The 27,581-nt window shown below is 41.9% G+C and overlaps 1 pseudogene; it reads right to left on the reverse strand.

Annotated features, from left to right (window-relative positions):
* Positions 1-22,802: 22,802 nt before the first annotated feature.
* LOC150039172 (putative RNA-binding protein EIF1AD pseudogene) lies at positions 22,803-23,289 on the reverse strand (annotated as a pseudogene).
* Positions 23,290-27,581: the final 4,292 nt, after the last annotated feature.

A 27,581-nucleotide genomic window follows, 5' to 3' on the forward strand; every position in this document is an offset into this window, starting at 1 on the left:
TCTTCATCTCAAGCCTTCTTCCCTACCCATTGAATCACAGTGTCACTTCTGATTTTCTGGTGATTAACTGGAGATAAGTTTTTCATGGAATTTTCAGTGTTCAGGATGGCCTTTAAATGCAATCCTCAAATATCCCTTCCAGAGTAGCTAGGATTACAGGGGTATGCTACCAGCCAGGCCATTTTATTACTCCTTTTTCTGTGGGATATGGGGTTTGAATTCAGCCTGGGTGCTGTCCCTGTGCTCTTCTGCTCAAGGCCTCCACCCTAACCCTGGGCATGTGCAGTGTCCGTGCTGGGTTTTAGGTAGCCCGCCTGTCAATCTCCAGTCAATGGCCTGAGGGAGGGAGCTGTTGAGGGAAGGGACAGGATTCTAAATTCCTTGCCCCCCTGCTCCTGCCAGTCTTTCTCGGGCGGGGTGGAGGGGTCTGATTTAAGTTATATTGCTTGGCACCGCTCTGCTTTCCCGATGTGTTTGGGGATGCGCTGTATTACTCACACCTCTGCGTTCTGTCAGCGGGTGCTCCACAGTGTTGGGGAGTCTTTCACTCCCCTCGGGTCTCCTCTGCCACCTGTGTTCTGCGTCTGGGTTCCGCTGCTTGCTGTTCTGGCTCCGCATCTGGGTTCTGCTGCTTCCGCCATTCGCTGGCCCGGTTCTCTGCTGGTTTCTGGAGCAGTTGGGCTCCCGGCCTGGCGCCCTCCACTGCCGCCGCTTTTCGTGGCTTGGAGCCGGCAGAGAGAGGTGGGGGAGGGGCCCTCGCGTTCCGAATTCTTTGAGAAAGTTGGATGTAAGCTTTATCTGGATTTCTTTTCCAGTTTGAGTCCTTCTCCATTGCTTTTTGAGTTTGCTCTTGTAGATTTCTTAAGGTAGTTGGCTCGTGGTTCTCTCTTTTTGTGAGAGAGAGCTAGGCAGTGTCCCTATTGTCTCGGCGCCATCTTCCTTCTCCCAGGAATTTTCTTTTAAGGAAAGAAATTATTAGTTTGTTTTATAGCTGTTGTCAAGTTCAAGTCGATATATGGTCTTCATTTTCATGTGGAATATTTCAGGTGCACAAAAAGAGGCGATGAGAAACCCAAAACTCAAAGGCTGAATATCAGGTATGAAAGTTTCTTACCCAATATTTCCTAATCATGTTGTGTGTAAAGAATCATAATAAAGCTGAAAATGGTGGCTCACCCGTGTAATTCTAGCTACTCAGGAGGCTGAAATCTGAGCATCAATGTTCAAAGCCAGCCATGTCTCACAAGGATCTGAGACTATTCTCTCATAATAAAATCTAGAGAACTGGAAGTGGAGATTGGCTCAAGGGTAGGGTAGTAGCCTTGGGGTAAAGAGCTCATGGACAATTCCCAATCCCAGGTGTAGGGCAGTAACTTTAAGATGCAGACCATAGGGATAGCTCTTAGGCCTAGTTGAACCTCCATGACCCCCCCACACACACTAAAAGGAAACAATAATAAGGTGTGCAGGATGGCTCAGGACTAAAATTGTAGCTACTCTGGAGGCTAAGATCTGAGCATCATGTTTCAAGCCAGTCTGAACACTAAAGTCCAACAGACTCTTATTTCCATTTAACCATTAGAAAAGCAGAAGTGTCACTGTGGCTCAAACGGTAGGGTGACAGTCTTGAACTGAACGGCTCAGGGACAGAGCCCAGGCCCAGAGTCCTACCTCACAACTGAACATAAAAAAAATCACAATAAGCCTTTAAGAGAGAAGCATAGGATCTCAGATGAAAGGGAAGGAAACAAGAGATTTATTCCAGCCAGGTGTGGTGGCTCACGCTGTAGTACTAGCTACTCAGGAGGCTGAGATTTGAAGATTGAGGTTTAAAGCCAGCCTGGGAACTAAAATCTGTGAGATTCATATCCAATTTTCCACCAGAAAACCAAAGTGGCACTGTGTCTCCAGTGGTAGAGTGTTAGTTTTGAGCTGAAGTGTTCAGGGACAGCACCCTGACCCAGAGTTCAAACCCCACACTGACAAATCAAAGAAACAAACAAAAACATTTATTTCACAGTGTAATGGATAAGGTTGGGAAGACAAGTATTTGCTAGCCTTGACATGTAGACTACATTTACTGAGAGGAACTTCTAGGATCAGACAAGAGTTACGAATTCAAAACAACATAGGCCATACAAAATGAAAACAATGAACAGACTGGTTTGAAGCAAATAATCAAGCTTAACATCAGCATAGACCTACCCCAAACTTCATTCTTCTACCCACATTCACCCGCATTTCCCCAAACCACCCTCTCTTTGAAGAGCTATGGAGATGATGTGCTATGCTCTATGAAACCCCTGTGAGGAAACTTTACAGTAGTAAGCTGAAGAAATTATTAAAGAAAAGGCAAGGCCAGTTAATGAACTTTTCAACTCTTTTGCTGCCCGTTGGTTATCTCATATTGTTACAGCATTTTACCTCGTTATCTGATATATTGTATATATGCTTATTTGGTTATTTGAAATTGGACAGGGAAGGGGGAAACAAGATGAGTAACAGGGGTAGGGGGAGGGAAATGGGCACCAAGACATGAGAAAGGGTATCAATGTTTTTGAAGTAATGCACTTTTACCTGGTGAATGTAATGGAACCCTTCTATTAATTGCAATAAGAATATATGAAAAAAGCAACATACCCATAAGTAAAATTCAAAATAAAGCATGGTTAAAAAAAAGAAAGAAAAGGCAAGGACAGGTGTTAGGCCTAGTGATAGAGTCCTTTCCTAGCATGCATGACAACTGGGTTCAATTCCTCGGTACCAAAAGGACTGAGGCTCTTATCTCCAATTAACTTCTAATAAATAGGAAGTGGAGCTTGGTTTTCAGATACGACTCAGAGACAGCTTCCAGATCAAGTTCAAGCCACATGACCCCCCCAACACACACACACAAAAATATAAAATTTTCTATTTTGGTTTATTTTATTTGTATTCAATAATATATTGTGTATATATATATACACACATATGTATATATATAAAAATACATAAAAGTATATACATGCAACATATAGTGTATATATATTATACATATAAATTTCATTTGTATTGAAAAGAGGGCATTGTAATTTTCCTCTGGTGGCTCATGACTGTATTTCTAGCTATTCAATAATCTGAGGTTTGGACTAGGAGTTTGGCCTAGTGTTAAGTACTTGCCTAGCATGCAAGAAGACCCAGGTTAGAATCCTGGGTACCACATACCTAGAAAAAGCCAGAAGGGGTGCTATGGCTGAAGGGTAGAACCCTAGCCTTGAGAAAGCACAATGGAAGTGCTCATGCCCTGAGATGGAGTCCTACAACTGGCAACAAAAATAAAACTCTCACAGTGGTTCACATCTGTAATCCTACCTACTTAGGAGGCTGAGATCTATGGATCAAGATTCAAAGCCAGCTGGTGCACAAAGGAACCTGACACTCTTATTTCCAATTAACCTGTAGAAAAATGGAAAGTGGGGCTTGGCTCAGGGGAGGTCAATAGTCTGGCATTCAAGAGCTCAGGGCAGTGCCCAGTCCCACGGGTAAGGCGGCAGCCTTGAGGTTAAGATCTTAGGGTCAGGACAATGCTCAAGCAGAGTTCAAACCACAGATCTCGCAACAAAAAAATCTGAGGATTGCAGATTGAAGTCAGCTACAGCAAGAAAGTCTGGGAGACTCTGATATACAAAAAAAAACCCAACAACAACAAAAAAACAAAACAAAACAAAAACAAAAACATAAAGAAAATTAGCTGGAAGTGAAGTTGTGGCTTAAGGGATACAACAGGTGGAACATTAGATTTGAGCAAAAGAAGCTTTTAGTCAGTGCCCACAGTTTGACATCAAGAACCAGGACAAGCACACAAAAATGGCAATGCATTGCATTAATACACACATACACACACGTACGTGTATACGTATATGAATATGAATATATTCCAGTCCTGGAGCTTGAACTCAGGGCCAGGGAACAGTCCTTGAACACATTTTCCTTCAATGTTAGGGCTCTAGCACTTGAACCACAGCACCACTTTCAGCATTTATTCTACATGAAGTACTGAAGAATCGATCCAAGGGGTTCAGGCAAGCTAGGCAAGTACTCTGTCACTAGATCATTAGGTCACACCCCTGACCCCTTAAATTAAATTCATCAAAAGTTTCTGAACAAAAGTTCAGGCAATCACTCCATTTAAACTGACATAAAATGCACTAAGTAAAATAGGCTCATAATTGTAGTGGAAAATTTTTTGATATTTAAAACAGATACCGTGTAGAATATCCATGCTCATAACATGAAAAGTTGCAAAAGCCATAGAAAGTACAGAGGATGAAAATGAGAACAACCTGTTTGTCTTTCTTTCTTTCTTTCTTTCTTTCTTTCTTTCTTTCTTTCTTTCTTTCTTTCTTTCTTTTTTGTTGATTGTGGAACTTTTACTTTAAGCCTGGACATTGTCCCTGAGTTCTTCAGCTCAAGACTACTTCCCTTCCCCTTGAGCCACAGTTTCACTTTTTGAATTCTAGTGGTTAATTGGAAATAAGACTCTTCCAGATTTTACTGACCAGATGAGCATTGAACCAGGATCCTCAGATCTCAGACTCCTGAGTAGCTAGGATTATGGACATATGCTTTTCCCAGCACAGTGGCTCATACCTGTACTTCTAGCTACTCAGGAGGCAGACATCTGAGGATCAAGGTTCAAAGCCAGCCAGAGCACAAAAGGACCTGAGACTCTTTTCTCCAATTAACCTCTAGAAAACTGAAAGTGGGGCTTGGCTCAAGGGAAGGGAAGTAGACTTCAGCTAAAGAGCTCAGGGGCATGCTAAGCACTAGGATAAGTGCAGTAGCTTTGTGCTGAAGAGCTCAGGGAGAACGCACAGGCCACAATCTGAGTTCAAACCCAATGACCCACAGAAATAAAGGAAATATACTTTTTTTGAGAGTCCAGGTGCGTGAATCACAGCCTGAGCAGTATCCTTGGGTTTTCTCAAGGCTTGAGCTTAACCACTTGAGACAGAGCACCACTTTCAGCTTTTTCTATGCATGTGATACTCAGGAATTCAACCATGGTCTTTTTGCATGCTAGGCGAGCTCTCTGCCACAGGGCCAAACTTCCAGATCAACATCAACATGCAGCTTAAGGTTTTTGAGGGTTTTTTTTCTCTTTTTTCTTGTCGGTTGTAGGGTTTGAAATCTGGAGCTGTGTTTTGTCTCTGAGCTCTTCAGCTGAAGGATACCACCCTACCCCTTTAGCCACAGTGCTACTTCCAGTTTTCTTATGGTAAATTGGAGATACAGGCCTCATGGACTAATTAATTAATTAATTAATTAAAAAGCCAGGCACCTTTCCACATGCTCTACAGAGTCAATGTGGTAACTTCTGCCAAGAAGATCCCAAGGTACCCTAGGGAGGTTTTCAACAATAACCAGCAGAAGAGGCTGAGCTTAACACTCTTCACCTTTCAAAATTGCTTAAATATCAGATGTCCCAGACAGCAGCCGGATGTATGTTATGCATACTCTGAGGATAGACTGAAATGAGGACTGGAAGAAAGAAGTCAGCCTCTTCCTTCAAGGCCAAGTGAAGGCCAATCTCAGGGCTCTGCATCTCCTGCAGAGAACACAAAAGGCTGTATGAAAATTTGGCAGACTCTTCCTCAAAGGCAGCGGCTGAATGATAAATCCTGTAGCACCTAGAAAAGCCTGTCATTGGAAAAGACCTCCTTTCTGTCACACCCACGAAAGAGAAATTTTATTTATTTTTAAGGAAGAACAGCCCATTAACAATACTTGAAGCTTCAATTACATCAATCACTTCCACCTCCTTCTGTTTAGGATGTTCCAGAGGAAATGTACAAGAACTAAACCAGCCCCATGAGCCTATCCACACATTGCAGGCAGGAGTTCCCAGTAGCATCCAGCTGTTTCACTTCTCTCTTTATGCCCAAAAGGCTGCTTTAATCAATCAATATTTTCTTGTACATGTGAGTAATTTTCTTCAAAAGCTCAGGCAAACTGACAGTTAGCGCTGACCTTTCTATACATATCTTGGTCAATAGGAAATCAAAATCAGAACTTCTCTGGTTCCCTCTACCACTGAAATGGGAGGGCTTTCTTTAGGGAGAAGCAGACTATCAAGCACTCTTACAGATTTTTCCACAACTATTCCATAAAATAGATGCACTTGGGCAAGACACAACTCCTTTGCCTGGGGCTCTGACAAAGCAGGAGCCTCTAATCCTTGGAGGCTGCATAGGACAATGCCACAGGAAAAGGAAGTAGCCTCCTATTTATTCACTGATCCCATCATGGAATGCTGCCAAAAGAAAATCATATTGAACAGTTGGAGAAAGTAAATCTCAGAGATGGAGATGGCAGATGCTGCATACACAGCAAGTTCAAGGCAGAGGTGAGGCTATAGCCCTGGCATCCTGACCCTGATATTGATACAGGATAGAAACTGAAGCTCAAATTGATTGGCCCTGTGGCAAAGAACCCTGTGTACTCAAAATACCAAACAACCACAAAGCACCCTGTCACTTAGGAAAAAGGAAAACCACCGTCCTCATAATGTCAGCCTCTTCCCCTGAGGCCAGTCAACATTCAGTCAGGTCTGATCCTGATACACAAATTACTCACTTCCCATAGTACCCAGAAAAACTCCTTAAGCAAATCTGCAATGCCCAGTGAAAAGAAACAATTCAACTATGCATAGACTTGCCAGGAGATGAGAGAATTGAAGTGATGTCACTGAGCAAGGAAATGCTAATCCAAACCAAGTGCCAGTGGTTCACACAAGGAGATGAGTTCTGAGCATCCTGGTTTTCAGCCAGCCCATGCTGTAAATCTCTAAGACACTTATCTCCAATGAATGACAAAAAAATCTGGAAATGGAGCTGTGGATTAGGTGGTGGGGTAACAGCCATGTGTGAAAATAATTAAATGATGATTCCAGGGCCTGAGTTCAAGACACTGGATCTAAACACACAATCACACACACACACACACACACACACACACACACACAGAAAATAAATGCTAATATAGTCCAAATGTCTGTACACATGGGCAGCTATATGAATGAGTTTCAAAGAGGCAGAAACAATTATGATCACAGTTTCGACTTTAAGAAACACCAAGTCCCCTCAGTTCAGAGAGACAAGGAAGTTATGGTACATCTTAGCCTCAGGGAACTGAGCTCTAAGGCAATTCGGGGATTTCTCCACTGGGACAATGCTACATTTTTGGAGAGTCAAAGGCGAGATTTCCTAAAGAACCTGAAATTCAATTTCACCCCATCCAAGGTACCTGAAGCTCCAACAGGATCATTGCATTTACTCCCCATGGAATCCCACAGGACTTGAGAAATAGGATGGAGACAGAAGAACAGGGTTATGGGTGGAGGGAGGCTTAGGGTTCCCAATGCAAATGGTAAAATGTGAAAGGACCTGAGTAGAAACATCTGAATCAGCAGGTGGAATGTCACAAAGGTGATCAGAGATGAAGAGGGAACCAGTCCTGCAGAAAGCACCACACCTGGGATTACAGACATGCAGATAGGGTACTTCCCACAAAGAGAATGATAGTCAAGGTCAGGGCAGGAGGGAGGAACAGAAAGAAAGCCTGACAGTCAAGTTTGGAGATCTGAAATAAGTGTCTTGGACTGGACATGAAGGGTGATGTGTTGAGGGGAGCAAAAACTGACTCAATGTTGAAAGTATTAAGAGCATCCCCGACCCCATTGGGAAATGTTGAAAGTCAACAATAGAAAAACAGCCCAGCTATCCTTGCCCATCCAGGAAGGAACAGCCTTATCCATGAAAAAGAATATTGGCTTACTTTCTGTTGAAAGCACCAAGTCCGCCAAGATGATATGTTAGTTCAGTTTCTATGAGGCAGCTGGTAACCCTATGGGATATCTGCTTGTAGTTGGATGTGACTATACAGCCCCTCTGTTTTTGTTACAATCCCATTGGACACCTGTGTGTGGACTGGCTTGACTGCATGGTTTTTGCCCTTAAAACCGCAGCTTGAGAACCGCTGGGGTCACATTGTTAGAACCCAAGTCTGCACTGTGTCCCTAGCAGGACAGCACACTATCTGCTTCCCCAAGGAAATTCACTTTTAGCATGAGACTGTCTCAGTGGGGTGGATCTGGAGGGATGTGGAATCCACACCAGAAGTAATGTGGACCCTCCTCCCCCAGAATCCTGAACATTTCCTAATCTGACTCTACCTAAAGGACAAATCCCTGTCCTTAGGAGCTCAATTAACCCCATCAGAAAAAAGAAATAACAAATAACTAAATTTAAAAAGAGGAAGCTTTTGAGGACAGGGACAGGAGCAGAAGCAGGAGCAGGAACAGGAGAAAAAGCAAGAGCAGGAAGAAGAAGGATCACCAGGTTTGAAGTAAAACCAGACCCAGAAGCAGAGGGAGGGCACACCAACACACAAGGCACTCACCTGTCCAAGTGCAAGAGCCATTGGCTTCCCAAATCCCTGGGATGGCAACAGGTAGCTGGTCATGGCACAGAGCACACAACCCATGTTGGCAGAAAGACCTGGGCTGCCAGGACCAGAACCACCGCTTGTAGAAGCCGCTTCTCCTTTGGCCTCAGCAGGGCTCCTCAGCTCTGATTCTGGTTCCATGCCACAAGCACGTCTTCATTTCCACAGCAGCACCAGCAGCAGCCCAGGAAAAAACTCCAGCAGCCAAAAGACCTTCAGCTCCAGCCCGTAAGCATTTCCACCTCTTGCCCTCCAAGAGCCAGATGCTACCGCTAAGTCCACTCAGCCAGAGGAGTCGCTGGCAATGTCAGGAACAGTGGAGCCTCTAGGCTCCAAATTGCCTCTAGTACCCTTACTGATGAGTGTTTGTACGCATCAATCTCTGCATTCTTGTGGATTGTTCCAGCCTATCAGCGTGCAACCTGGAGCCCGACATCAGATCTGACTCTGCGTGATCGGCAGTGGTAAATCCCACTCCCCGACAGGTTCCGGACCCACATAGGCAAAGAGGAAGTGCAGAGTTGTTTTCTAGGACACTAATTGGCTCCCACTGGGCCCAGGATGGGCTTTAGCAGAATTCTAGTGCACCTTGGGATTAGATCCTGGCCTTCTCTGCTGCTGTGAGTTAGGTCAAGGAGTCCAGTTTCCCATCCTTCCCATGCCCAGTTGCTCGGGTCTGGGGCTTAGCACACCAAGACTTGCTTGGACATTAGGATGTCAGCGTCTTCAGCCATTGATTGGGATCCATGCTGTAACTGGTGTGCACTCTTCCTACCGCTGGCCCCGTGTTTCTTCCTGTCAAACAATCCAGAGGTTTGGTGTGTGCATGCCCTTGTATAAAGGGAGTGCAGTCAATGCCTACTGCCCAGTTACATTTATTTTCTGTCCCTTCCATAGTGTTGATGCGGTACTCATTCCTGAGGATGACACAAAAGAATTAATGAACACTGACTTTGTGGTTCATGCCTGTAATTCTAGCTACTCAAAAGGCTGAGTCTGGTGATGGCAGCTTTAGGCCAGTGTGGCAGGAAAGTCCCACTGAAAAAAATAAGTCCCAAGATCCTATGAGGTTTAATTGCTTGCTCTTTCTTTATACTAAAATAAGTTTGTTCAAGAACCTACTGTAAGCATTATTACATATTTAACCCACTCTTTTCTATCACACATTTGGAATGCTGATGTGTTTTTCCTATTTCCCTGTTTTCTTTTTTTTTCTTTTCTATGTTTAAGCTGCTCTAACCCTTGAATGATTTCAGGTCAAATGTTGGGATGTGGCTACCATGACTTCCGTTGTATATCCTGGCCTTTTGCTTCTGGATAGAATGGCCATAGACTTTGGAGATGTCATGATTCATGTATGAAATACATGCTCCACAAAAAAAAGTGTATTATGTAAAATATTTTTGCACGGGATCAAATCCAGAGTTACACTGGTAAAGATATTTCCTTTTAAGGTTTTTTTTTAAAATACTTAATAGATCATTTTTTAAAAAAAAATTTGGTTCATTTTTAGCATTTACCTCCTGGCCTGGGCTCTATCCCTGAGCACTTCATCTCAAGACTACTGCCCTACCTCTTGAGCCACAGGGCCACATCTGATTTTCTAGCTGTTAATTGGAGATAAGAGTCTCAGGGACTTTCAAGTCCAGGATGGCTTTGAACCATGATCCTCAAATCACAGCCTCATGAGTAGCTAGGATCAAAAGAATGAACCACTCATCCCTGCTTTAAAAATTATTAAAAACTGATTTAAAATGTATTTTTTCTGAAAATATTAATCCATTACTAGCTTATCTGAATTTTAATGGTATTAGAAGATATTATCCACCATGAAGAGAATACACACCATGCCAACAAAAACATATGACTAGGAAAAGGTCACTTAAATGGTAAATGTGGCCTGGCACTGTGGATCATACCTGTAATCCTATCTACTCAGGAGGCTGAGATCTACGGATGAAGATTCAAAGCCAGCCCAGGCACAAAAAGACCTGTGACCCTTATCTGCAACTAACCCCTAGAAAATACGAAGTGGGGCTTGGCACAAGGGTAGGGTGGTAGCCTTGAGCTGCAGAGCTGAGTGACAGTGCCTAGGCCCAGGTATAGGGTGGTAGCCTTGAGGTGAAGATCTCAGAGAGAGCTCCTAGGCCATGTTCAATGCCTAACACACACACACACACACACACACACACACACACACACACACAGATGTTCTTGGCTGATAGTTTGGCCTAGCAATAGAGTGCTTGCCTAGCATGTGCGAAGACCCCAACCACATACATGGAAAAGGGCAGAACTGCTGGGCACTATGGCTCACGCCTGTAATCCTAGCTCCTCAGGAGGCTGAGAGCTGTGGATAAAAGTCCAAAAGGTCCTTAGACTCTTATTTCCAGTTAACATCTAGAAAAGGGTAAATAGGGCTTGGATCTCTGTTAGGGCAGTAGCCTTGACCTGAAGAGCTCAGGGACAATGCCTAGACTAATTTAAAGCTCCAGGACCCAGAAAAAAAAGAGAAAGGAAAAAGCCAGTAGTGGTTCTGTGACTCATTTGGTAGAGTTAGCCTTGAGAGTGCCCAGGTACAGTGCTCAAGCCCTAAGTTCAAGCAACAGGAGTGGCAGAAAACAATGCAAAACAAAAAAAGTTGCTCCTAATCTATGATAAATTTTTTTATATTTCTGGGCTTGAATGCAGGGCCTGAGCAATGTTCTTGGGCTTTATTAAGGCCAGCATTCTACCACTTGAGCCATAGCACCACTTCCAGTTTTTCTGTGTATGTTGTACAATGGAATCAAACCCAAGGCATCCTGCATGCTAGGCAAGCACTCTACCAAAAGGTCACTCACATTTCCAGCTCAATCTATGATCATTTTTAAGATAATTTACTTTAAATATTGTCAAAGTGGTAGAGCACTAGTCTTGAGTGAAAGAGCTTAGAGACAGCACTCAGGCCGGTGTTCAAGCACCACAATCAACAAAAACAAAAAATAATTAAATTAAAACACTTTCTATTTTTTTTGGTGTGTGTGTATCTGCTTGTAATTCACACCTCCACTTTTGATTTGTGTGTGTGTTGTTACTTGAAGAGTCTTCTGGGCTTGTCTACACAGGTGAGACTTGAACCTTGACCCTCAGATCTCAGTCTCCTGGTTAGGAAGGATTACAACTGTGAACCATCAGCATCTGGTTCTACTTGCTAAATACTGACAGTGGAGTATTTTACACTTATGGCATCTCAGTGTAAAGTCATCTTTCCTCAGCAGTCACTGGAGCTAAGGTTTACTGAAATGGATAAGTACCTCGGGCCCAAGTTTACAGGTATTAAGAGACACCTGATTTAAATAAAATTATATTTACATTTTTTGCCAATCCTAGAGACTGAATTCAGAGCATGAGCACTGTCCTTGGACTTTCTCAAGGCTAGAGCTATACCACTTGAGCCACAGCCCCACGTTCACTTTTTTTTCTATGCAAGAAAATCTTGGAAAAATATTGTTCATGCCCTGAAAACCAACAACTGCCATCCCAGACTGATATATCCAGTGAAAGTAGCATTTACATTTGAGGGAGAAACAAGAATATTTCATTCCAAAGAGAAGCAATATGAATAAGTGCACACTAAACCAGCATTACAAAAAGTATTAAATAATCAAGAACAAATTCCAGAACAGAAAGAACTCCAACCAAGAAGCAATCAACTATAAACCATTCAACACAAAGGGAGAAAAAGGAGAGAGAAAGAAAATCAGAAGTAAAAATAAATAATGACAAAGGACACTACTTCTCCATAATTTCCCTAAATGTGAATGGGCTGAACAATCCAATCAAAACACACAGAATAGCAGACTGGAATAAGAAATAAGGTCCATCAATATGTTGCTTCCAAGAGACTCACCTCACTGACAAAGACAGAAATCAACTTCAAGGGAAAGGATGAAAAAGTATTTTCCACTCCAACACAATGGGCAAAAAAGCAGGAGTAGCAATCATAATCTCTGACAAAATTAACTTCTCAGTAAAATCAATACATAAAGATAAAGATGGCCACTACATAGTGGTAAAGGGTACAATTCATACCCAGAATATTACAGTTATACACATTTACTCCCCCAACACGGGAACACCCGAATTTGTCAAGCAAACTCTCTTAGAATTAAAGAAAAAGATAGACTCAACACACAAAGTGGGAGACTCCAATACACCACTCTCACCAAATGACACTTCAACTCAACAAAAGATAAGGCAAGAGTCCATTGACTTAAGTGACACTATAGCCCAGCTGGGCTTAACAGATATACACAGAGTCTTCCATCTCAAGATGAAACTTCATAATTTTTCTCAACATCACATGGGACATACTCCAAAATAGATCGTATAATAGTTCATACAAAAAAACTTTAGCAGATACCAGAGGACTGATATAATCCCATGCATTCTGTCTGATCACAGTGGAGTCTGAGTAGTTCTAAACAACACAGTAAATGACAAACAAAAACAAAAACAAAAAACATTCAAACACTTGGAAGCTGAACAACAGTCCTGTGCTTGAGCTCAGGGTCTGAGCACTGTCCTTGGACTTTCACAAGGCTAGAGCTCTACCACGATCCTCAGCACCACTTCCAGCTTTTTTCTATGTATGTGGTACCAAGGAATTGAATCCGGGTCTTTGTGTATGCTAGGCAAGCACTCTACCACTAGGCCAAACTCCCGGCCATACTTTTTTTAATTTATTTTTTAATTTTTAAAAATATTATTATTGTGATTAATATAAGGGTTACATTATATTCACCAGATAGAAGGTGCATAACTTCACAAACAATGATACCCTTTCTCATGACATGGTCCCCATTTCCCTCCCACCCTCCCCCACTTATCTTGATTTCCCCCCTTCCCTATCCAGTTTCAAATAACCAATTAAGCACATATAAAATATATCAGATAACGAGGTGAAACATTGGAACAATATGAGATAACCAAGGGATGGCAAAGGAGATGAGAGATAATATAGTACAGTAAGGACAACAGTCACTCATTATATGGCTTTTGTTTCCTTTTTCTGGAGGTCCTTACATTTAGTGTGATATTCTTTGGCCTTATGTCTCTAGATTTTGAACACCACCCTTCTGAATAACTCCTGGGTTACAGAACAAATCAAAGAAGAAATTCAAAACTTTCTTGAATGTTATGACAATCAAGATACTTCATAAAGGAACTTATGGGCACAACAAAGGCAGTTCTAATGGGCAAATTCATCTCACTAGAAGCCCATATTAAAAAGACAGAAGAAGAGCATATAAATAACCTAACGAAGAAATTGAAGCACCTAGAGAAAGAAGAAAAAGTTGATTCTCAAACAACTAGAAAGACAGAAATAACAAAAACAAAATCAGAAATATCAGAGATTGAAATAAGATCCACTATTCATAAAAATAATAAATCAAAAAGTCGTTTTTCTGAAAGAGTCAACAAAATTGACAGACCCCTGGCAAGATTAATCAAAAAAAAAAAAAAAAGGTCGGGAAGACTCAAACAAGATCCAATGGGAACAATCATGACCAATATTCAAGAAATTCAGTCCATTATGAATAAGTACTATCAGGGCCTACATTCAAAGAAACAAGAAAATCCAGTAGAAATGGATGACTTCTTGAATAAATACAGAATACCCACATTGAACAATGAAAAGGTAAACAAATTGAACAAACCAATTTGATACAATGAAATAGCGGAAGCAATTAGGGTAATGCCAACTGAAAAGAGCCCGGGTCCAGATGCTTTCACTGTGGAATTCTGACTTTTAAAGATGAAGTAATACCTATACTCTTCAAATTCCTCTGAGAATTAGAAGCAGATGGAGCAATACCAAACTCCTTTTATGAAGCTAATATTTCACTCATCCCCAAACCGGGGAAAGACCCAACCCAAAAAAGAAAACTACAGACCTATCTCTCTAATGAACACATATTCAAAACTCCTCAATAAAATACTACCCAACAGAATCTAGAAACAAATTTTAAATTTACACACTATGATCAAGTAGGCTTCATCCCACAGATGCAAGGCTGGTTTGACATTTGTGAATCAATTAATATAATACATCATATGAAGAGAGCTAACGATAAGAATCATAATTTCTCTAGATGTGGAGAAGGCATTTGACAAGATACAACATCCATTCATGTGGAAAGCACTAGAAAAAATAATTAAAGCCTTACATGACTAACCTCTAGCCAGTATTATACAAAATGGAGAAATACTTCAACTATTTACCTTAAAATCAGGAACTAGATAGGGATGCCCATTTTCTTCACTTCTCTTCAATATAGTGCTGGAACCCTTAGCCAAAGCAATAAGGCAAGAAAGGGACATCAAAGGGATCCACATAGGGAAAGAAGAAATTAAAGTATCCCTATTCACAAATGATATGATTCTCTACCTGAGTGACCCAATAAGCTCCACTCCCCAACTCCTAGAATTAATAATCCACTTTAGCAAAGTGGTGGGATACAAAATTAACCTGCAAAATTAGTACCCTTCTTGTGCACCAACAATATTCAAACAGAAGGCCAAATCAAGAAAATAATCCCATTTGCAATAGCCCCCAAAAGAATAAAATACTTAGGAATTACTTAACCAAAGATGTAAAGGAATTATTTAATGAAAACTATAAAAGCCTAATGAAAGAAATTAAAGAGGACACCAGGAAATAGAAAGACATCCCATGCACATGGGTAGGGAGAACCAATGTAGTGAAAATGGCCATATTGCCAAAATTGATATACAAATTCAATGCAATTCCCATCAAAATCACCAAAACATTCTTTACTGAAATAGAAGTTATAACCCAAAGGTTCATATGGAACAAGAAAAGACCTAGAATAGCCAAAACAATTCTAGACAAAAAGAGCAAAGCAAGTGGTATTACTATACCAGACTTCAAACTCTACTATAGAGCAATAATAACAAAAACAGCATGATATTGGCACAAAAAATAGACCAAAGATCAATGCAACAGAATAGAAGATCCAGAAACAGAACCACATACCTACATGTCAACATGTATTTGACAATGGAGACAAAGATATACAGTGGAACAAAAACAGCCTATTCAATTACTGGTGCTAGCAATACTGGGCAGCCACATGAAGAAAACTAAAAATTGACCTTAGCCTTTCATCATGCATAAGCATTAACTCAAAATGGATCAAAGACCTCAATGTCTTACTGGAAACCTTGCAACTGCTACAGGATAGAGTTGGAGAGACATTGGAACTCATAGGCACAGGCAAAAACTTCCTGAACAGAATCCCAGGGTCACAACAGATTAGAGAGAGACTCAATAAATGGGACTTCCTAAAAATAAAATATTTCTGCACAGATAAAAGCATAGTCACAAAAGTAGAGAGACAGCCAACCAACTGGGAATAGATATTTACCAATAATACATCTGACAAATGCTTCATATCCAGTATCTATAGGGAACTCAAGAAACTAATCCTCCCCAAAACCAACAAACCAATCACTAAATGGGTAAGGGAACTAAAGAGAGACTCATCAAAAGAAGACGTTAAAATGGCAGAAAAGCATATGAGAAAAATGCTCATCATCCATGGCCATAAAGGAAATGCAAATAAAAACAACCCTAAGATACCACCTTAGCCCAACAAGAATGGCCAAGATTTTGAACTCAGACAATGACAGATGCTGGCAGGTTTTGGAGAAAGAGGAGCCTTCCTGCACTGGTTCAGCCACTGTGGAAAACAATGTGGAGGTTTCTTAAAGAACTAAAAATTGACCTTCTTTATGATCCCGTTATACCATTCCTGGGCATTTCTCCTCAACATCATATCCCAAGATATAATAAGGACACCTGCTCAGCTATGTTCATCTCTGCACTATTCACAATAGTCAGGCTATGGAAACAACCCAGATGTCCTACAGCAGAGGAATGGATACAGAAAATGTGGAATTCTACATAGCCAACAGACAAGATAAAATAATGGCATTTGCTGGGACGTGGATGAATCTGGAACAAATCATGTTGAGTGAGACAAGCCAAGACCAAAGGAACAAAAGGCTCATGGTATCCTTAATATGTGGCTATTAGATCCAAACTGTACAAGAGCGAGGACTCAATATTTGCATACCCAATGCATTGGACATGGTATTGGAAATATAAACACAACTACATAGACATGAAAATCTATGCCTCTGTAGACATAATGTTTTATTACATAGATTAATATGTATCTATGACATACAAACCTTCAGCCTAATTTTAATTATATCCTAAAATCTAAGTGCCAGTGATTGCATATAGAGATTCCCTTCTTGAATACTTGTTTGTTAAATGTGTCATTTGAAACATGATGTAAAAATCAATGTTAATAAATTCTTTAATTAAAAATGTACCACAGTGCTTTTAGGAATAGTGATACTGTATGTGTGTGTGTGTGTGTGATGGTACTTGCACTTAAACTCCAGGCTTGGGAATTATCCTTTGGTACCTGTCCTTTAGCTTTTTTTGCTCAAGCCTGGAACTCTACCAGTCAAGCCATACACCACTTTTGGAGTTTTCATCCGAATTGAAGATAAGAGTCTTATGATTTGTCTTGTCCAGGTTGACTTTGAAGCTTGATTCTAAAATTTCAGTCTGAGTAGTTAGAATTATAGGCACGAGCCATCAATTCCTGGCTTCAGTGAGTCGGGAAAAATATTGAATGGAGCTCCAGTGCCAGCAAAATAACAAAAATCCTACAGCATATAAATATAGAGAAAATATTAAACCAATATAATTAAATGTGGGGAACTGCATGAAAGACATCAGAAAATTATCACTAATATCTTTTCTTGCTTTTTGGGGGTCTTTTTTGTTTTATTTTGTTTTGGTTTTTGCCAGTCCATTCCTTCATCTCAAGGCCTGAGCACTGTCCTGGAGCTTTCTCAAGGCTAGAGCTTTGCCACTTGAGCCACAGCACCATATCTGAATATTTTTTGTATGGATGTGGTATGGAGGAATCAAACTCGGGTCTTCTTTCATGCTTAGGCAAGCACTCTACCACTGCTCAAACTCTCAGCCCTTTTATTGATTTTGAAAACCTAAATTTGCTTTCCATAAACGTAAACTGACATCAGGTGAGTTGTTTGGCCTAGTGGTAGGGTGCTTGCCTAGCATACATGAAGACCAATGTTAAATTCCTCTGTACCACACACATAGAAAAAAGCTGGAAGTGGTGATTTGGCTCGTGGTAGAAAACAAGCCTTTGGTTAAAATGCTTGGGGACAGTCCCCAGGCTCAGACTTCAAGCTCCATGGCTAACAAATCATAAAAACCGCATCTGGTTGTGGTGGCTCATAACCATAATCCTAGAAACATAGAGGCTGAGATCTGAGGGTCCTGGTTCAAAGCCAGCCCAGGTACTAAAATCTGGGAGAATCTTATCTCCAGTTAACCACTAGAAAACTGGAAGTTGTACTGGGTCAGTGCCTAGCCATAAAAAGAGGGAAAAATTATAAAAAATAAAAACAACAGAAAATTACTGTTTTTCTCATTAGTACTGCTAGTAGGAAATCAGGTAGTATTTCAGGCTTTTTTTCTAGGATGTTCTAAATATTTTTTTCTAAAATACTGCTAACCAGTCTTTCAACATCTTCAATTTTTTTATCCTAGGCACTTTTTGGTAAAATCATAGTAATTTTTACCTTGTTTTTTAGAACTAATGTTGGGGAGCTGTATCAACTGGATATAGGTTGTACATCAGTAATTAAAAAACCATACACAGGTCTTATACCTTGGCATGAGTTTTGTTCCTTAACACATATGTACACAAGCTTGTGTGTGTTCACATGCATGCACATGTGTGTGCACACGCACACACACACAAAACACACACGGGATGGAAGGTCAGGGAAAAAGAGTGAGAGAAAAGGAAGGGAAAGAAAAAGAGGAAAGAAGAAAGAAGTACAGAAAAAAATTGAACACCCAAAGGAAAGTACATCTGCACTAGAGATGACATTCACTGGGGGACAGATTCAGGCAAACATTTTCTGTAAAGGAACAGAGTCAATAGTCTAGTCTTTGAGATCCACATGATCTACCATAAGTATTCCACTCTGTTGTGGTAGTGTGATGGCAGCTACAGAATAACAGATTTAAAACTTTAGTTACACACACTGAAATTTGTATTTCCCTCTATGTGTGTGTGTGTGTGTGTGTGTGTGTGTGTGTATGTGTGTGTGTGTATGTGTGCCGCACAAGTGCTCAAGCATGTGTCCACCAATCCATGCATATAAGTGCTAGTACTGAAGACCTAACTCAAGTCCCTTAGCTTTTCCCTACTACTTAGGCCACAGATCCACTTCCAGATTTTTGTGGTTAAATCGAGGTAAAAACATTACAAACTTTTCTGCCCAGGCAGGCTTCAAATCTTGATTCTCATGACACAGCCTCTGGAGAAGAGATATTATCCTCTTTTACCTAGCTTTAATTTTATGTAATTAAAAAAAATTGGCTAGGGGCTGGGAGTTTACCCTAGTAGTAGAGTATTTTCCTAGCATGCACCAAGACCCAGGTTCAATTTCTGGGACCCACATAGATAGAAAAAAAAACGCAAGTTATGCTATGACTCGAGATGTAGAGCTCTAGTCTTAAGAAAGCCCAATGGCCAGTGTTCTGGCCCTGAGTTCAAGCCAAAACAATGAAAAAAAAAGGAGGAAAAACAGCCACCATAAGGCAACCATGATATATGTAATTACATATAATAATAGCTTATTATACAACTGACTCAGAATCTTCCAATTGAAAGGACAACATTATAGAAAGGTATAGGGGTAACATTTTAGAGTATGAGAAATTAATGACATTACATACACCATCTGAGCCCTAATGAAAATTAACTTGAATAATAACTTAATATTTTTGGCTCATCCAAAGAAATATGTATATAAGAACATACTATAAAAATACTGTTAATTTTCTTAACTGTAATTAAAATACTGTGGATAATTATGAGGGACGTATCTCCAATTAATCAGTAGAAAACAGGAAGTGGGGCTGTGGCTCCAGGAATAGGGGGGTAGACTTGAAGAGCTCAGGGACAATGCCAAAGCCCAGGGGCAGGGCAGTAGCCTTGGGCTGAAAAGCTTAGGAAGTACGTCCAGGCCCACAGTTCAAGCTCCATGACCCACAAAAAAAGCAAGTGGTTCATATAGGTGGCATTTCAATGCTAGATGAGTCTGTAGTAAAATTTTTAAATGTGAAAACAAGTTTCATGTGCAATATTATTGAGGTGTTGTGCAGAGGGGTTACCATTTTAAAATTCAGGTAATGCCTACATTTCTCTTTGGGGCCCCTTCCTTCATTTTTCCCAGTTTCTCTTGAAAAAAATTAAAATGAATTGATATCTAAAGATCATTTTTCAAATCTTTCTCCTCTAGGAAAATCTACCATTTCAATCTCTAGTTAACCACCAATCTTTTGGATTTTTTTCTAGGGCAATTTGGAAGCCATTATTTTTTAACAATTGTAGACATTTATTAAAGAGGTGTTTTAAATGCCAAGTGTCTGGACTTCCCATCATGATGTCATTCATAAATACATAGAAAAGTGAGCCTGTCTCCTCAGTAAAGGGATAATACTCTAGACATATAGTCCTAACATATAAGGGGACTGTTGGCCATACCCTGGGGTAGTACTGTCCACTCAAAGCATAGATCAGGGCCCTTATAGGTCAATGAAGGAAGGGAGAAGGCAAACTTCTCAGTATCTTTTGGGTAGAGAGGAACAGAGAAAAAACAGTCTTTGATGTATATAACTATTAAATATTGGTCATTAGGAATGGCAGGTACCCAGGGCATCCCGTTTTTGGTGGTCCTGAAAGGTTCCATTCTCTCATTTATTTTTCTTGAATCTTGGAGGAGTCTCCAGTTGCCATTGAGCTTTTTAATTGCAAATACCGGGGAAGGAGCAGAGGGTGATCTCAAAGGATTGGAAGAAGGTCCCATCACTGACAAATAAGGGTAATGGTTAGATTTGGATCCCGGGGGGCCAAGGAGCAGCATCAAAATGATCAAAAGGCTCCTCCTTGTCTGAATACTTATGGGGCCCTTTTACAGCTCCCTGGGTGAAATCTGATGCCTCTATTGACAGTGAGAGGTTAGGATCTCCACAGGGAGTAAGGCTGGCTGCAGGCATTTCTTTGTTGCCTAAACTCTTGGAGGTTTCAGACCTTGGTTTGGATGGCTGAGGAGGAAAACAGCTCTTTAGAGAGGCTAAGACAGGATAAACTACAAGGGGAGGAATCCCGATCAATAAATCTGGGTTTTTGTGATCAGTTGTTCTAGTCTATCCCAGGTGTCCCAATCAAACAAGTTATTAGCTGTAGCCATGGGATAATTTTAACTAAAGTCTCCCAAGTTTTAACTGCCTGTGCTTCAGAAATATCTAACCCACGACTCTTAAGCAGAATCTTAAGAGAATCAAGTGAAGGGTCATTTTTAGAAGAAGCCTGTCCCACATTTTATAGGAATACACATACCTTCAGTCTGACTGGCTCATTGATGGCAAAAAGTTCCTCACACAAGGCAACAATTGTTGCTGTCCAACAACACACAAAAGAGAGGGATACCCAGGGCCAGCCTGTAGTCCCAAGGGGCCTAGCTGAAGGAGGAATGGACAATCTAAGAAACCCCCTCTATGCCCATCTTGTTTCCACCTTGTTCTGGGAAGTGAAGACTTTAGGGTCCAGTGGTTATGGTAAACATTTATTCCAGGAACACAATTAATGTACATAAATTACAGTAACTGGCCTGTTTACAGGGTCCAGCGGTCACCAGGACCCAACAGTTAGTCACCTATACCCAAAACAATTAGAAATATACTTGTGAATCAAACTAAATTCCAACTAAATGTTATCCAGTCATGAGCCTGTAGGTGTAACTTGTTTGTACATGATTATAAAAGCTGTGTAAAATTTTTGCTCAGGACCTCTCAGCATCACTGGCAATGAGTGCACGGAGATCCGGTTTCGAACTCATAATAAACGACTCTTGCCCCTTTGCTTTGACCTCAGGATCTGGAGGTTCTTTCGGGGGTCCAAGGAGTTCGGGTGCAACAGAGCAAGTTGGCAAGTATGGATAACCCAACCCTACCCAAGAACCAGGGAAAAATAACACTTAGCAAGGAGCTGTTTTAGCAATGAAGGGACAGCAGATCTAAAGTATATTGAGTCAGGAACATAGTTATATACTGTGGGGGAAAAGAGGAAGTAGGAAATGGGAAAAGGAACCAATAGAAAAAGGCCGCAGTGCTATCACCATGGTCAGAGCAAACTTTCAGGTTTTGAAATATTGGGTGGGACTGGTGCAGGGAAGCACATGCAGGGGCTGAGGACATGCACCAGGGGAGTTCAGTTGAGTCACATACACGCAAATACCTCAAGAGAGGTATGCAAGGTATGCGAGGTATGTCTAGCCAAAGCCCTTTAATGGCTGCTGGAATTGAAAGACAATCAGGCCACAACAACTTAGGATAGGAAAATGAAATTTTTTCAGTTTTATTTATTTAAAGAATTTATTAACATTGATTAGTCATCATATTTCAAAGACATAGTAACAAAACTGTATTGAAGAAGGGAATCTCTCTACATAATCACTGGTTACTTAGTTTCTCGAAAACATAAATAAAATAGATACATACTAATGTATATAATAGAACATGTCTACATTGTAATACATTTTTGGTGCTTAACTGGAGATAAGAGTCTCACAGTACCCTGCCTAAGCTGGCTTTAACTGAAATCTCAGCCCCAAGTAGCTAGGATAACAGGCAAAATACACCAGCACAGCACATGCTTTTTGTTTGTTTGTGTTTTTCCCAAAGGAGATACAATCCTAGCATAGGCTTTTTCTACCTGCGAGGGCCTTCAACCACAATCCTCAAATCTCATTCCCCTGAGTAGCTAGGATTTCATGTGTGAACCACAGGCTAAACCTGGCACTTTCTAAGTGCCTAATGAGACTGTGAATAAATTACCTGAAGAACAGTCCATCCCTATTTTCTCCCCAGTCTGCCCACTGGCTCCTAAGGCCTCCCAAAGAGGCTGATTGGTTTGTTTGTTCATTTCCACAGAGATTTACTCAGATACCAGTCAAGTCGTTACCCATCAGAGGTGTCATTGTCTTAGGTCAGAAAGTCAGTTCCAAGGGGGGCCCTGCCTTGTCCCCATCCTTGTACCCAGATCTGCAGGGTACCCTAGGAATGTCCAAGCCCAGAGAAACCAGGGACTAGTCCCTGAGCAAGTGGAGAAGTGGGTCCCTGGCTCTCAGCCTGCCTCTTCGTCTTCACTTTCACAATACTGTGTGCAGTGGGTGTTAACTGAAGAGGTCAGAATCATCTTCAGAGCCAGACTCTTCTCCTGAGGTCTGTGGCTCAGCTGGGAGCTCTGGCTGAGGCTGCCTGTTCCTGTTGTTCTGTTTCTCAGCCACTGCAGAGAAGGCTTCAGGCCAGAGCCCTTCCTTCTGCAGAGAGCGCACATGGCCCTTGCAGAGCACAAAGGAGATCTCAGCCTTGACTTTCTGTCCCTCTTCAATTGGGTCAACAATGAGAAAGTCTCCTCTCTTGATCCAGATGTTCTTTCAGTACTTGGAGGGCATGCTCACCAGGAAGCGCTGCCCCTTTGCTGTCTCCACCTCATGTAGATTGTTTCCTGGTGTCCTGAGTACCCTCACAATCTGCTGCTGGTCAGAGAGCACCACGTGTTCTCCCAGCACCTCCTTCACCACATGCTTCCTCTTGGTGACGTTGGACATGCTGAGTCCTGTCCAGAGTAGTTAGTGAAGCAGAGACTGTCAAGTTCTCTTCACAATGTCTTTAGATGGCACACTCAGAAGTCAGGAGTGCTTTGAAGATGAACAGCCTTCTACTGAGGTGTCAATTCAGCTCTCAGGTCCCACAGGCACTGTCTGGTTGGCTGACGCTGGGAAAGACTCACGCACAACGTGCTTCCAGGCTGAGCCAATGCAGACACAAAGATGGGGCTTGCTGAAGTTCAGGACAGTGGCATCGGCTTGAAGCCAAGTGTCCCGTGTTTCCAGTTTCCGAGAACACAGAAGCGAGCCCACGTCGAACACCAAAAAGGACTGAATGTCCGGAGCTCTTTGGAATCCTCCTGGTCACCCTTCCTTCTCTTTGTCTGTCCCTCCAATCCTTCCTGCTGTTAGGTCCCACCAAGGGAAATCCTAGAATTCCGGGCAGCAGAGGAGCCTTCGATCCCTCCACAGAATGCTAGCTGCAGGTTGGGTAGCACAGGAGGCACTGCTGGTGAGGACACTGAGAGAGCTCCTAGCACCACAGCTCTCTGACCTGCCAGCTGCTCGAACCGCCCAATTTGTAGTACTTTTTAGGGTGGGTCTCAAGGCGAGCTGGAAGCTGAATTGGAGGAATGTGCTAGTGCCTGGAGGTATCAGCATGAGCGGCCAGGGCCGGTGGAGGGAGGAGCCCTTCCTGGAGCAGGAGCAGCCCTTGTCTGGAGGCTGAAGGAGGCACCTGAGGGTGGGAGGCATGAGGCCTCATTGCTGAGGCGGGCCTGAGGATTCGCCTTTAGAGCTGACTCCATAGCACTGCAGGAGGGGCTGCACCATACACACAGAAATACAAGAAACTTATTTCTCATCAACCTAGAATATCATTCATGATATTTTGATGCATAATGGCTAAATGAGGCAAACTTTTCCTTTTGTAAAAGTTATCAAAGTATCAAAGTATGAAGACTCTGGGGTTTAGGACCCGAAGTTTATGGTTTGAGGCCAACTGGGGTGTTGGGAGCCAGAGTGGAATCAAACTGTCCTTTGATTTGCATCACATAATTGCTTTATTGTTTTTTGGCCTTGTACTGTTTACTGATCTGAGATTTACCATATGAATGTAAGCCCCAACAGTTCCCTGATTTACCATCTGGATGTAACACCTGGCAGTTTCCTGGTTTCAAGAAAGTATATAAGGCTTGATTTGAAAATAAACAAGACTGCAGTCTTAAACGCACAGCCTTCTTGGGCTGCTGACTTGGGCTGTAGTCCTCCCGAACCCCATCTGTTTGTCTCTCTTCTATTTTTTTCTAGTCCTTGCCCCCTATTTCAGGAATCCTGGTTCACTGCCAACTGGCCCTGGCACTGGAGCACAAAGTTTTCAAGACCATATCTCAGTGGGATGTGGTATGACTCCATCTTCACTATTGACGTGGTGTGGGAGAGAGCTTAGTTGTGGGATCTAAACCATTCCTCTAATGAGGCATATCTGAGAGGGGTACAGACAGCCCTCACCTGGAGTAAGAAATGCCCACATTTCTACTTTCTCATTTAAGCTGCCTGGGATTGGTGAATGTTTGACCGCATCCCAAAGGGCACATTCCCAAGATACACCCAAGTATAGAAAACCCAGTTTTCAAGACACTACTGTAGGTGTCAGAATTTGGAGGTAGAGAATGCTGTTGTGAATATGACAACAATTACCATGGCTGTGCCAGTGGCTTTACTGTATCCAGAGTTTTCATCTTGTGGATAGACAATCAAGATTCATATTCCTGGATGATATGAAAATTGCATGTACAGTTGTGTGAGGGATCTAAAATTGGCCTGTCACAGTGGTTAAGGGTAAGATTCAGAGGACTCCTCTAACTGTGCCCTCTCAGGACCGCTTCAGTAGAATAGGAACAGAACACCAGGTACCAGACCTCTCTGACAGAGCTCTCCTTTCTACAATGGCATTATCGTTTTTCAGGTGGAGGTGTCTGATGATGCAACTCAGAATGGTAGAATAGGTAGGTTTCCTTTGGATGGGCTGCTCTGGTTTGAACACACATCATGTGTTAACAAGATCATTCTGCATGTAGCAGGGATGTACTGTAAGTCGTCAGAAACACCTCACAAATGAGGTTTTGGATGTCCTGAATAGACTGATGCAATTACAATGGGAGTAGTCAACTTCTTGTAAGGATGAGCTTGGTATGAACGTCGATACAATGATATCTTGCCCTATTTTGGCAACAGGAATATACAACATAAGAAAAAGGCTGAGGGGCCGGGAGTTTGGCCTAGTGGTAGCATTCTTGCCTAGCATGCACGAAGTTCCGGGTTCGATTCCTTGGTACCACATACATAGAAAAAAAGCCGAAAATGATGCTGAGGCTCAAGTGGTAGAGCTCTAGCCTTGAGAAAGTCCAAGGATAGTGCTCAGGCCCTGGGCTTAAGCACAGGAATGGCAAAAAAAGAAAAAGGATGAACACTCATTGCAGCACTATTTACCATAGCAAAGGTATGGAACCAACCCAGCTGCCCCTCACTTGATGAGTGGATCAACAAGATGTGGTATTTATACACCATGGAATTCTATGCTGCTGTCAGATAGAATGACATCACTCCAATTGTAAGGAAATGGAAAAACTGAGAAAAAATCATATTAAGTGAAGTAAGCCAGACTCAAAGGAACATAGACTCAATGGTTTCCCTCATTTGTCTTTATCAGTAGAAACCTTGGGCTCTCCTAGCAGAGATTTACAATAGAGCAAAGCCTAGATACATAAGGCCATACAGTATGATGCTAAATGAAAGGACCTCCAGGATGTAGAAACAGAAGTCATAGAATGAGTGATTGTTGTCCTTAATGTACTATGTTATCTCTCATCTCTTTTGCTGTCCCTTGGTTATCTCATATTGTTATAATATTTCACCTTGTTATCTGATATATTGTATAGATGCATGTTTGGTTATTTGAAATAGGATAGGGATGGGGGAAAACATGATGAGGGATGAGGGTGGGGGGAGGGAAATGGGGACCAAGACATGAGAAAGGGTATCAATGTTTGTGAAGGAATGCACCTTCTATCTGGTGAATATAATGTAACCCTTCTATTAATTACAATAAAAATATGTGAAAAAAGCAGCCTTAGTGTGGGTAAATTAATGAGAGGGAAAAGGGGGTTTAGTCTGGGTAAACAGAATTAGAGGGAAGCAGGTGGAAAGAATGGGAAGGGTTGTAAGCCACAGCCCTTACTGGCACAATTCCATGGCAACAATGCTTGCACATTACAACAATAACACATTTTCTGTATTTCCACATTACATTGCTCTGCCCAGACACTGGGTGGTGTGCCAACTGAGGGGGGCAGAGGACCTCTGAGATAGGAGATAACCTTGCTACTTTGACTGGCTGGAGATGTCAGGGAGATTGGGTAGAGAATCCTCCTGAAGGGGACTGGGGACCCCAGGGACTCGGGGATAATTCCCCTCCTGAGGATGGTTGCATGCCGCAGGGACAGGGGGAAAAGCCCTCCCCCAGAGTTGGCTGTGGACCTTATTGTTAGTGGTAGGATTCCCCTCCTGAAGGCTGCAGGAAATCCCATGGAAATGGGGAGAAATCAGCTGCTGTGGGCAGTAGGAGCCCACTTGATAGGGAGGGATCCACAACCCTGTATGATTTGGGACCTGGGTGACACCAGGCTGGATCCACAACCCTATGCTCATGCCCAGCCCCACTTCCATTTTTCTAGAGATTAATTTGAGATAAAAGCTTCAGATCCTTATGTTCATGGGCTGGCTTTGAACCTTGATCCTCAGATGTCAGCCTCCTGATTAGCTAGGAATACAGGCATGAGCCATTGCATAGGCCATTTAAATGTTTTTCTACATTTATTGAACTCAGTTTCTCTGCTTTGCATTTTCTCAAATACAATGTCTACTGACTTCTGATTAAAAGTCATTGAACATTCTATTTACTACTTTTCTTTAATATCAAGCACTTCTCTGATAAACACCTGTGCCTTCCAGATGAAAAATTTTCCATATTTGTAGTATTAATGAGGTTTCTCTCCTCTATGAGTTCTATAAATGCAGAGCCATTATTTCTTGGGAAAGCACATTCCACAGTTGTTCCATTCATACAATCTCTATCCTGTGTGTTTTCTGAGTTATGACTTCTTGAAAAACTTTCCACATTGGTTTCATTCACAGGATTTATTTCTCATGGTGTTCAATGAGGAACCCTGACCAGTGCCTTGATGGTGAAAGATTGCACTTTTGCTACATTCAAAAGCCTTCTCTCCGCTGTG

Source organism: Megascapheus bottae, unplaced genomic scaffold, assembly GCF_031878675.1.
Source record: "Megascapheus bottae isolate mThoBot1 unplaced genomic scaffold, mThoBot2.hap1 HAP1_SCAFFOLD_37, whole genome shotgun sequence".
NCBI lineage: Eukaryota > Metazoa > Chordata > Mammalia > Rodentia > Geomyidae > Megascapheus > Megascapheus bottae.